At 34.0% G+C, this 13,496-nt stretch overlaps 1 protein-coding gene and 1 long non-coding RNA gene across 3 annotated transcripts in view; one reads left to right on the top strand and one right to left on the bottom strand.

Annotated features, from left to right (window-relative positions):
* Positions 1-13,496, bottom strand: part of PCDH7 (protocadherin 7) — a 448,326-nt gene that overhangs the window by 170,823 nt on the left and 264,007 nt on the right. The window lies entirely within an intron of this gene.
* Positions 4,056-13,318, top strand: LOC132519394 (uncharacterized). The gene is made up of 3 exons (XR_009540158.1): positions 4,056-4,102; positions 7,929-8,040; positions 12,821-13,318. It is a non-coding gene; the product is annotated as an uncharacterized LOC132519394 (long non-coding RNA).

Genomic DNA, 13,496 nt, shown 5'->3' on the forward strand with positions numbered 1-13,496 from the left:
TTTTCTGACAGAAAAAGACAGGGCATGAAGTGGAGCTGTTGCCCTTATGAAAAAGAATAAGTATGAAAACAAAGAACGTTCTCATTGCACATCTGGAGAGTTCAGCCATCAATGTATATTCAGGTACAGATATGGTGCCATGGCAAAATATATCTTCATTGACAAGGCACTTGGTCAAATTTTAAAATATACATTTATTTTATTCATTCATTCAATAAATATTGTCTTCCATAGGCCATGCAAGACAATCTCTCTCCTCACATTAGCTTACATTCAGTAGTAGGACACACATAAGAAACAAAATAAACAAGTACTTATGAGGCAGTGATAAATCCTGTGTAGGAAATTAGTGTGACAAGACAGAAAATGAACAGGGGGGCCAGAGAGGCTTCTTTAAAGTGACATTTACCTGCAAACTAAATGATATCCCAATCCTGTCTAACAGGTAATTTTCCTGTGATATCATTTAAGGAAAGTGTATTACTACCTTTTAAAGGAATTTGTTATATATCTCAAGTTTTTTGATCTGTACATCATTGGGAAGTGACAAAAAAATGTATTCTTACTTAATTTTGGCCATAACAATTTAGTTAACATAAAATTAATGTAGAACTACAAAAGAAATGTGTGATTCTTCAACTAGCTTATGTGTTATTATATTTTCCTTTCCTTTCCCTTCTTTTCCCATCAGTCAGTCATCTCAACTCCTCTCCTCCCCTCTACTCTTTATTTCTCTTCTTTTGCCTTGTTGTGTATTCTTTTTTTCTTTTTCCTTTTTTTCTGTCTAAAATCTCACTAGGTGTAACACAGGCTGATTATAATAGATTAGCTATAGAAACAAATAATTCCAAAATACACTGGTATAATAAGCCTTTTTTGAGAAGGGTCCATATTTCAATAGACATTTGACATACTGAATAAAAAAGCAATTTGATACATTTTCTTATAGGAACACAGTTCTTTAATACCTTCTTATAAAATGGCTTAATGCATTTTTATCTTCCTATTTGATTTCTTTGATGAATAATCTATCAATACATTCTACATCTGCTACAAAACTGTGACCTTATGGTTGCCCATGTCAGTGGAACTTATTGTCTGCTATTTGCCTTGACTTATTTTGACCACAATGATTAAAAGAGAGATATAAGAACCCACAAAATGATAATGGGCTTGATTTTCTGTGTAGATCCAGAGAGGTAAGAAGTCATCTATTTAGATGAGAAAAAATATATTTCAACATATTTATCAGAAGAGAAGGAGATTGGCATTTATTATCTATCATGTTCATATAATATGTTTGTTTCCAAACTGCTCTAAAGGTTGGAATTATCATCCTAATCTTTTTACTTATTTAAATACAGATAAGAAAAATAAGGCTCAAATTCCTTTTGCCAGTTTTCCTTATTACTTCCTGTATGTGCAGGGCTGATTAAACATTCGCCTAGATGTCTTTTTTTTGAAACTATTACATCTATTTAAAGCATGTGACAAGAGTTGAAAACTAGAAAAGTTATTATATGGCCAAATGTTCTTTCAGAATGCTTAAGAATATTGCTTTTACACTAGGCAAAATACAAATATATTTTTAATATAAAAGCACAAGCTCTGAGTTAGAGTACTTCTAAAAATGTAATTTTGATTTCTAACTCATAATGTCAAACAGTAGAGATAATCAGATCAAGCTAAAGTTGATTCTTATTAATGTTCTTCATCTAACCTGACATTTTCCAATTTATTTGGGCCTGCTGTTATCATTAAGTAAAATGTTGCTTAAAATTACCTATTTTAACATTAAAAAATAGAAAAAGGTAAAGATTTACAAAAAGCACAAAACAAGCAAACAAATTAAAAATTCCATTAGGCCTAGACAAAAGAGGGTTTGCACAAGTATGTTCTTTACATTTAAACCTTTGATTTCCCTTAAGTTTCTAATTTTTAATACAGCCCAGCAGTAGAAAGGCTGGTTTGAGAAGCCAGAAAAATGCTTATATGATGCTCATTCAGGCATGAATTTCAAAACCCTCTCAGCTTTATAAATGTGAATGCGGATTGCTTTTGCTCTCAATGCATTTTTCTCAGTACAATGAGGAGGACAATATTCTGAGTTTGAGGTTTATACCACGAGGCATTTTTGAATTTTGCAGGCAAAAGAAACTGTTGGAGTCTTATGGTCCAGTAGGGAACACATTTCCGCCCTCCTTTCTACCATATAATTCAATAGGGGCAAAGCTAGTTTTATCTAAGCTCCCCAAAACATTCACCTTTGGCCCTATGTCAATAAAAAAAAAAGTCTTACCTCCTAAGAATCGCTCTCTGGAGTTTTACTAAAAAATTCATCTTTACCCTCAGCAGTCAATGAATATCAACTATTCAGTTACGTCTTTATCATCTATAGCAATATACTTCAGGCAAAACCAAAGATGGAGTTTGTTTCAGCATAGAGAAAATCTTTATGGTTATTTATCAGCGAAATCAGTCCAAAATTAATTTTCTGAAAATATCCCAGTACATAATTGCTATATAGACCAGGGATAGAGATGGTGAATATATGTAGACTTAGGAAAATACTTTCTGATAACAATACAATTAATTGAAAATTAATGACAAATCTCTAATTCTCAGAATATACCCAATTTAGTAATTGCAATTTTGCTCAGTTAGAAGTTGCCAGAACTTTCTACCACATGATGGTAGTTTCAGCTGTGACTCCTGGCAGATTTTGTGCAGAAATTGTGGAGTTTCTTAATACTAACAAAAAATATACAATGTGTGTATGTACGTGTGTGCACACCTTCAATTTTCATATAAATCAGTTAGCTGCTTTCAACAAAAATAATTCTCTATGGACATTGCAAACAGCTGCTTCACTGTTTCCACTAATTGGAAAGAGGTTTTCCAACACCAAAATGTGGAAGCAGGTGGAACAAATGGACTAAAAGAAATGTTATCCTGCTAAAGTGATGTTTGACAATTGATTACTTGAGTAAAGCTAATCTGCTACTTTAAATCTACAAGGTATTAGACATTATACAATATTTCAATGTTAATATTATTTTCTATGTTAATTACACAGAACCAATATTATAGAAAATTGGATTTGTTTTCAATGCCTCTCACTTATATGTCACTGATTTTCCAAAATATCTCTTTATTTTGATTATTAAAGAACCCAGATTGAACTGTGTCATAGGTGCAAAATGATTTGGTACATTATTTAATGGAATGTAAAGTGTGGCAGTGGTAGGTAACAGGCAAGGGACTTAGCTAAAATTACCTAACTGCAAATTTGAGAATGCAGTGGAAAGAAGAGTTGAAGTTGGAAATAGAAGAAATAAGAACTGTGTTAGCTTAAGGGAAACTTTTTCCTCAAAACTACTTTTTCAAAGGATTTCCCTTAATACAAACCTCACTGAACTGTAGAAAATAAAGAGAAAGATGGACAAAATAGTATTGCAATCTGTGGGAGTAGGAGTTAGAATCATAAAACGTCCATTTGGTTTCAGGAAATAGGATAAAGAGGTTAAATTGGAGCTTCAAAGCATATTTTACAGCTGTTATTCCTTAACAGGAAACCCTGTAAATTAGCTAGAGAAAATCAGGAAGAGGAACACTAAAATGCATTTAAAAATTTTGTAGTACTTTTATTTTCACCATATTGCCCAGGAAATCTAGCTTGTGAAGTAAGAAAATGCATCCTGAGTGTTAAGTCATGGATTTATAAAACAAATTTGGACATGATCTGTGAAATTTGACTTTTAAAAGTAAATCATTCAAGCTCATCAAGTTAAAATCAGTCTATGTTTATAAAACAGGTCATTTCCTAAGTTGACCACTTAAGTTCTGTATTCTTCTCCAAATGCTAAAATTCAATTTTTTTCCCTAAGTAATACAGTGGCAAAAAAGGAGAGGTGCAACTAAAGAATATATCTTCAAGTCCGAAAAAACCTAATAATATGAAGAAAATGTTAGCACCTCTCTGGAATTTGATTTAATTCCTTTCATAATTCATTTGACTAATGCACCTTTTCTCCTCTCCAGCTGCTGTACAGAGTGCCTACCTTCTGTCTCAATATCTCTGATCATCTGCCATCTCCCACAGGTAATTTTCTGACTGTTTCTGTTTATTGTCAAATTTTCTTGACATTCTGCCCTCTCTCCCGCCACAACTCCCACCCCATGTTGTACTGCAGTGATGAAATCATGTGCAAGAGTTGTGACTAACAGAAAAGTTTCTTTCACAATGAGGTTTCAAGGTAATGCATGCTCAGGCAGTAAAAGAAAACAAAGCTGATTGTGTAACTCACTTTTCAGTGAAGCTTCAAGGGTAATCACTATGTGGTTGCCTTTGAGACCTGAGGTCATATACTAAAGCTATTACAAATGATTTAATAAAAACATATTTAATTATTGAATCATGTTAAGTGCACTATTTAATTTCCTTACCACAGATGGCACACAATTACTAGATTTACTCAGGTTTCTCTAAGTAATTTCCATTAGCATATATTCTCTCTCTTTTTTCCCCTAAAGTTGAAAAACTCTTTAGACAATTACCCCAGAGAGTGCCCGAATATTTTAAAAAAAGAAACAAAATGATAACAGCAAAACGGACATAAAACTGTACCCTCTAGAAACTGCATCAGAACATATGAAAATACTGAATAGCATTTTTAAGCAAGTATGAAAATTAAAACTAAATTTAATTTCTTATATTTTATACTAAAATTTCATAATATATTATTTTATACTGTGATCATCTTTGCAATAAAGACAATTGACAAGCCTGCTTCTGTGCCAGATTTTCAGGAGGTAAATGAAGGAAGAGAGGAATTAGGAGAATTCTCCAAAATAACAATTAGCCATTCAATGTTGTTGACTAACATCACATACTGCTTGTATTGTATATGCACTAAGTGTCAGGTGGTCTACTTTATAAGCACCAGCAATTTTATTCTCCACAAAAACCTGTGAGAGTGTTACAATTATTATCTCCATCTTACAGATGGGAAAATGAGACACAGAGGGATTAAGTAGTTTTCCAAGTTGTTCAGCTTGTAATGTAGGAGAGAGATTTGGTCCAAGAAGTCAGACTCTACTTTCTTTGCTGTAACTCTGTGCTATACCAGTACCCCACCTCTAAGCTGGTATTTCATATTTCCTTAGCTAATTTCCTGGTAGCTTTCCCCTAGATGATTAGTAGGGCCTATTGATTATATCTTCCTTTTAAAAAAAATCTACAAACAGGGCTTCCCTGGTGGCGCAGTGGTTGAGAGTCCGCCTGCCGAGGCAGGGGACACGGGTTCGCGCCCCGGTCCGGGAAGATCCCACATGCCGCGGAGCGGCTGGGCGCGTGAGCCATGGCCGCTGAACCTGCGCGTCCGGAGCCTGTGCTCCGCAACGGGAGAGGCCACAACGGTGAGAGGCCCGCGTACCGCCAAAAAAAAAAAAAAAAAAAAAAAAGATAGCTATATGTAATAGGACATTTTCTATCAATTATATAAGGTTGAGTTAGATTCACATTGTACATGAATGTAACTGACACTTTTCTTACATCTATTTGGATTTAATCTGAATTAACAAAATATTAATCTAAGACTGTGCCTAAATTACACGTCTCCCTTTGGAGCCTCAGCTAATATTGGTTCAATTGCAATAGCTCCCTTTAACCATGGTCTTCTATAAATTCCTACCCTCATCATCGATTTTGGTTTTGTCTTTCTAAAATTAGGTTAATCATTTTCAGTTCTGTTGAATTTGTCCTTTAAAAACTTTTGTTAATAGCCTCAAATCCTTTCTGAAAATGGGAAATAAATATATGAATATATGGAAGTGAAATCTGTTACTTTTAAACTTTATAGGAGCCTATTAGTGTATTAATTTTAATCCTGAAATGTACAATTGATCCTTTTCTAACTAATGATGATATTTAATTTAATGACTCTAAAAACATGGCTAGCCCCTAATAATAATAGCCAGCATTTATTAAGCCCTTTGTTTGTGCCAGATACTGATCTAAATATTTTACTTATATTATCTCATTTAGTACTCATGACAACTATTTGAGATAAGTATGATTAACATCCCCATTTTTGCAGATGAAGAATGAAGCTCAACAAGAACTTGACCAAGGTCACACTGCTAGTAAATGAACCTGGACTGAAACACAGGAAGTTAGAGTCTAACCATTGTAAAATGGTTAGAGTCCTTCATCTGATTTTCAACAAAATTATGTTAACAATACAGTGAGGAAAATCTTATATCTTTGAAATCATATTATGCTGATAACCTAACAGAATATGTTAATAGGCAGAAAGTCCTTGTAAGTCATTGCTTCCGTAATTTAACTTTTTTCATATATGGAACCTATTTTGAACTTGGTTTTTCCCTTTCAAAGTTGATCCCTTTGTGAAGAAAGGCTGGTGATACAATAGGGAAGGAAGCTTCCTCATAGGGGCAAACAGATATCAACTTCCTAGCAGAAGTGGCTCTGCCCCTGGCACCTCCATTCATGTGTATTTCCTTCTTTCCATATCACTTTCAGTGTTAAACTCTGTGACTGGGGAGAGGCTCACAGCAAATAAATGCAAAGGACTGTGGCTCCCAGCTTCCCCAAACTTCCTGTTAAAAATACTTTAAGCAACACTTAGCTCCTCTTTAAGAAAAAAAAAGGAAAAGGAAACTTCAATAACAGATAAAAAAATTAGCACCTGCAGAGCAATTTTACCAAATTCTTTTACAAGATAAACCATTTGAAATTCAAGAAACCCTACAAGCTGTAAGCCAAATGTGATTAATCTCACACTTTTGAAAGGAAAAGTTAAACTTGGAAATTTGACTTGCCCAATTTTCACAGATATACTGTTTCATACAGTGAAGTCACCAATGAAGATTTTGGAGATGTTTGTTTTGTTTTGCTTTTTTGCGTTTCACTTTGACCCCTCCTTACATTGTCATCCTATGTGCTCTGAAAAGAGATATCTGGTTTTCAGTGTTGTTCCAGCTATTTAACTGTGTTATCAAATTAATTAATCACTCTGTTTTTTCATCTTTAAAATGGGAATAATATAGTTCTGACAAGATTACTGAAAATATTGAGATAAGAGAAAGTATGTCACACAGTGCTTGGTATATAGTAAATGTTCAATAAATATTGGATATTATCAATACTTTTATTATTCTTATGCAGCATTCTCACTCCTTATTTTAGTATTGCCTATATTTCATAGTTTAGTAAATAAAGGATATTCTGCTTTGCATTGGGAATTTGTTATAGCATGCATGTATGTATTCTTCCTGCAATCATTTTTAAGGCCAGGTCTCTGTCCCATATTTACTTCTCTCTCTCTCTCTCTCTCTCTCAGATACATAACTTAGTATAATGCAGCATATAAGTTATAACTATCAATTACATATGGAATGAAATTAAATGTGTCTCTCCAATGTGCCAGTTTTTTATAAATGGGAAAGATTTTCCCCAACCACTAGGTAACGGGAAATGTGGTCCCAATAGCTGTGAAGTAAATCTCTAAGGCCAAAAAAGAAGCTCATCTCCTTCAAAACCTTAGTAGGATTTGTATTCACCCTTCTGGGATTCAAACGAGTTTGAGGAAAATGGCTTTATTTTGCCTATACAACCCAATAGGCTGGTGCTGGATCTGTGCAAAAGGAAAGAAAACCTATTTCATTTAATGTTACTTAAAATGAAGAACGTGTTTCATACAGTTCATGAGCAATGAGAAAATGAAGGTTAGAACCAAAAGCAGACAGTTGCAATTTCTAAAGAAAAAAATTTTTAGCGTATTTTTTGTGGTGAAATGTTTACAGTGTAGAAGCTCTTACAGAAAAAATTTCTTGGTGGGTAAGATACTACTACTGCTTAAGATTCACTTGTACATATTCATTGTCCTTTATGTAAAATCTTTCAGCTGGAAAGTCTGCAAAAAAGAAAGAAACTAAAATAAACACGTTTAAATGAAAGAGTTCTTCTGGCAGGGAGCTTAAGAGGTGATCAAGAGGCTTAAAGCACGTAAACACTTGGTAACTATTTTAAAAGAAATTTTAAACAAGCATGATTTATTTTTTCCAAACCAACTGTGCCTTTTTAAAAAGCTGCATGTGAATGAATAACGTGAAAACAGCAATTTTTCTTAAAGGGATGCATTTATCTACAGAAGTGTTATGATTTAAGATAAAGTCATCGACTCAGAGCTAAAGTTTAGACTAATTAAAATATATAAATTACTTTTCTTCTGACCTCAAGGAGAGAGGCACAGGCTGGCAACAGCACAAGCCATGCTCTCAGCAGGAGAATTATGATTATAAATGGAACAGAGCTTCAGATATTACAGGAATGCACATGTCAAAATATTTGGGGCTGTAACTATAGACAGAATCAATATAACAGGCACAAGCAGCATTCTCCCCCTTGATTTTTCTATTAAGTTGAGCTGAAAATACCTCAAAGAATAATTATTTCATGCCAAAATTGCAGTAAAGTCTGCATTAATCAGTAAAGCATAGTTTTATTTAAAGAAACATTCTACTTTAGTGACATCTGTTATTGGCTTATAGTGTATTTTTTAGTTTTCTTGGATTATATCTCTATTCCTGTTCAAATCATGGATCAGAAACTAATTTTATTAGCATCACTGCAAAGATCCTGGCCTCTATTCTCAAGACCCATCTAAGTAGAGCCTAAAACTCTAGCAAGTTTATTTATGTCAATTTACTTTAAACAAAACAGTCTACGTTAAACATCGGACCACTTTCAATGGTGCAGTGAAACTGTTGGGCTACTAACAGTATGAAACAGTGCATGTTGCTTCAAATAGCAATAGTCTGATTTGGAACTGTGTGAACATGTACTGGGGTAAAATGCACATGGTGCCTGAATGCTTATCATTTTATTCCCTTGAGAGACTAATATAACCCTAGAGTTAAATCTTGACTCAGATCATGCCTGTTCATTTGCCCCTATAGGTTAAATAAAGATTCTCTATTTTTCGGTTAATATTTTTCAAGTACATGCTTTTATAAGCATGCTGGCGATTCTCTGTTAGGTGAAAAAAGCTAGATGAACAGAATTTGTAGGGGTGGAGCAGGGATTGTTTGCTATGATTGTTTATAAAAGGAAAGCAGCTTGCTCAATATTTTAGAAGAAGCTATGTTGTATCATATTGGCTCAGCATCCTTAATATTTTTTTCAGGAGTTTATAATTAGCTTAAGTAGTACAGTCCAAATGATGCTTTTGTTGTTTTGTTGTTGTGTAAAATTGGTTAATTGGACTTCAATATTATACTTGTTAAGAAAATAATTATTGTATTAATCATAGAAGTAGGGGTAAATATTTCTGTTTCCAACATCAAATATGAACATATTATTGGAGTTTTCCCTTCATTTATGTAACTATTCCCAGCAATAAAAATAAAAACAAGAGGTACTGTTCCAAACAGCTTCTCTATAATCAGATTTTGGCCCACTCATTCTTCACCTCATGATTTTAATGGCTGTGTTTGTAGGTGTGCTTTTTAACTTCCTTTTAAAATGTAAATCCATGTTGGTAAAAGTATGTGTGAACTGTGTTTGGTTGTAGAGAAGTTTGTGTGTCCCTACAGATTTGAGAAGAAAAAAATATATATATATATATACATATATGATGATCACCAAATGCATCATGTATGTAACTATATACATAAATACAATCACATTATTAACAAAATTTGAGGTCTGATTCAGTGAAAGCACTTCTCATATGAGTGTATTTGTACATTGATTATAAATAATATATATACACACATATAAAAATATGGTCTGTTAATCTTATTCATTATTTATGTATAAGCATATGTTTAATGTATATGAAACAAACTAATATTTAAACTAATTCAAAAGTATATTCTAAAGAAAATTTCAAACTCACACGTACAAATATGCAATATTTGTTTATTATTTTTGTTTTTAGAAACAAAATATATTACCTGGTTTCGCCTAGTTTAATATTTTTAAATGAGGACGTAGGAGTCAGGCTGTGTGACATTTCATGGACTTTTTTTTTTACCCACAGGCTTTTGTTACAGGTGGTTTAATAACCAGCCAACTTATTTCTATAATCTTTGAAAATAATAACTTATGTTGGGTTTAAGTAATTATTAGACACACATTTTTATCATCAACATACTTTTTGTCCACACTACTACCACTCAGAGTTCTAGTTTCACCATCTAGTTAATGTATTTCCTGAAGTTGCCCCATCTTTATAAAAGTGGTGCATACATAGGTCCCAAAATACATAAAATATACCATCATAGTGTAAAGATTAGTTAGCAGTGAAGACAATGATAATAGCACCTCCATTCTGTTACCATTTTACTAGATATAAGAACTACCTTTTTGGACTATACTATTTTCTTGTTCTAAACTCAGTTTTACTAGATTTTATATAGATGGGCCTTGCGCTGTTTCTTTTTCTTTTCTTTCTCTTTTTTTCTTTTTGTCACATGTTTTGTTTGGGAGGAAGGAAGGAAGAGAGGCAAGGAGAAGGGGAGGGAAAGAAAGATGGAAGCTATTAGTAAAAGCAATGAATGCTGTGTCCTGCCATTTAATCTACCTCATACTTATTTTAACCTTTTCCTCTTTTCCCCATAGAAAACAGATAGCATAACTAAGTTTTATGTAATGTTAGCCAAGTTTAATCTCTCAGAAAATAATTTTCTAGTATCATAGCTATTTTATCTGCCTATGTTAGGAAAATATAATAATCAACTGGTTTGTTGTGTTTAAGATATAAGATTTTAGGAACATAGTAAGTGAAGGCCAATACATTCAGATATGAACCAGATGTCTATCTTTATATAAGGGCCTTCAGTGAGAGTGCCTTTGTTCCAAATTGAAAACCCCTTTGAGTCTGAAAAAGACACCCTTCTAGCTTGAACACCTACTGACATTATTTTCTAAATGCTAAAATTGACAGCAGAAAGCTACTGCTGCTTTCTGTAATTCTGTAAAAATCTTTGCCCACTTCAGCCTTCTCAATTGCAAAGCTAGTCCAGATGGGACCATGAAATTTTTGCAGCAAGTTCTACAGCACATAATTTTGTTCAATAAAGTTATTATGCCACACACAGCTGTATACTGCCATATAAATGAGCACATGTGCAATAGAATTCTTGTATTATAAGTTTTATAAGACTAAAATTGAGATTATACAGCCATACACAATAATTTATTTGAAACATCAACATGTGCCTTGCTCTAGGGTTACACAAATGGTGCCATTTCTTCTCCAAGAGAAAACGTTTGTCATTTAATATTCAGTATTAGCACAAATGTTTTCCTCAGAATTATAACCTAAATTAGGCACTTTAAAATACATCAATATATCATTAACTTCTTACTTTAGCATATTAGATCTATAGGAGAATCAATTCTCCCTAACAATGGTGAAAGAACATAATCACTCTCTAAATTTGCTTTTAATTAGCATCATCTGCATTAATTTGTGTAGCTGATAGCAAAACATTACAATACGTTGCTATTTTATATTTAAAATGTAATATATCTTTTGGTCCCATGTCTCTCTGAAGGAAACTTAGCCCTTTTTTCTGCAATGCCTTAGTAAATATTTTCAGATGTATTGCTCAAGAATTTTCTCTAGAAAACTATGTGAGGCTATATTAGGGATGTACTATTCAAATAAATTTCCAGGTAACTATTTGGTCTTCTGCATGTTTAAGAATATCCTGAGAAGTATTTTTTTCTCTCTTCCATCTATATCCCCCCAATTCACTAATTCTCAGTCAGATTTTTGAGTATTGCAAAGGAAATGGTATGTAATCAGCAAGCAGCTGAGAAGGAAGAAAGGAATCCACCATTTATGCTGTTACGTTTTTCACACATTATTTTTTCACAATAATTATGAAATATAGGTAATATTTCCTGGCGGGAAAAATACAAACAAACAAACAAAAACCTAGAGTTCTGAGAAGTTAAGTGAATTTCCATAGGTAACAGAACTAGTGTTCAAAGCCAGGTAGTGTTATAGATGTTCTAGGTCATAGCCATAGTTCAGGCTCTCTAACCCCCAAGTCCAAAGCGCTTTCCTCTATGCCACACATTCTAATGGTGTTTCAGCCTCTATCCAGACTCCCCCTCCATAAAGAAAACTACAGACAAATTAATAACAGATTCTCTGGTTCAGTGAAGACAAGATTGGTCTAATCAAAACCAATTCCTGACATTTAAACAGAGACCTGTACTTTTTTTGTAACGACAGCTTCCTTGACAAATATTTTCAAAAGTACCTTGTTGGACTAGCCTAACTCTCCTCTCACATATCCTATCTCATTTAATGATACTACTCTCTACTTAGCTGCCTACATTATAAATTTTAGCTGTTCCTGATTTCTCCATCTTCCTTATACCCAAGTCTAATTCTATTTCACTCTAGAAATATATCTTTAGGGCAGTTGTCTTCAAATATTAGTATGCCTCAGATTCTCTGGAGGACTTGTTAAAACATAGGTAGCTGGAGTTACGTAATAAATGTGTTTACTGCCTTGGTTGTGGTGATGATATATATGTCCAAATTTAACAAAATGTATACATTAAACATGTGCAATTTTTGGTATATTGATTATACCTCAATTAAACTAGAAAAAAAGGTTGCTGGACCCCGGATCAGAGGTTTTGATTCAATAGGTGTTGGATGGAGTCCCAGACAATTGGCATTTTTGGCAAGTTGCCAGGTGATGTCAATGCATCTGATCTGAGGACCACATTTTATTTTATTTTATTTAATTTATTTATTTATTTCAGTAGGCGGACCTCTCGCTGTTGTGGCCTCTCCCGCTGCGGAGCACAGGCTCTGGACGCGCAGGCCCAGCGGCCACGGCTCACGGGCCCAGCCGCTCCACCGCATGTGGGATCTTCCCGGACAGAACCACGAACCACGTCCCCTGCATCGGCAGGTGGACTCTCAACCACTGCGCCGCCAGGGAAGCCCCGAAGACCACATTTTGAGAGCACTAATCTAGTGTATCCTTTCACTCCTTATCCACAGCTACTGCAGCATGCTCTCCTCATATCTTGGCCAGACAACCACAAAAAAACAACGTCAATCATCACCTTTCTCATCCCCAATCCTGTCTATCCTGAACAATTTTAACAAGTAAAAACACAAACCTAATAAAATTATCCAACAAATTAATGTTTCTTGAATCTCTCCAATGGTATGCCACTGACCAGAAAGCAAGATAATCACTTTCACCTTACAGTTTACCATGCTCTCCGTTTGTACAGGATGTTTCCCTTGCATAAAGTGCTCACTTTAATCTCAATCTGTCTAACTCCTATTTAACTTTCAAAGTCTATTTCAAAGGTCATATTTTTTGTGTATGAAATATGTCCCTGCTCCCCCTGGCAAAGTTCATAATTCCCTATGGTGATTTCCTATTGTGCTTAGTACTAGCTCAGTCGAATTGTTCATTATATTGTA

This window comes from Lagenorhynchus albirostris, chromosome 4 (assembly GCF_949774975.1).
Source record: "Lagenorhynchus albirostris chromosome 4, mLagAlb1.1, whole genome shotgun sequence".
NCBI classification, from domain to species: Eukaryota; Metazoa; Chordata; class Mammalia; order Artiodactyla; family Delphinidae; genus Lagenorhynchus; species Lagenorhynchus albirostris.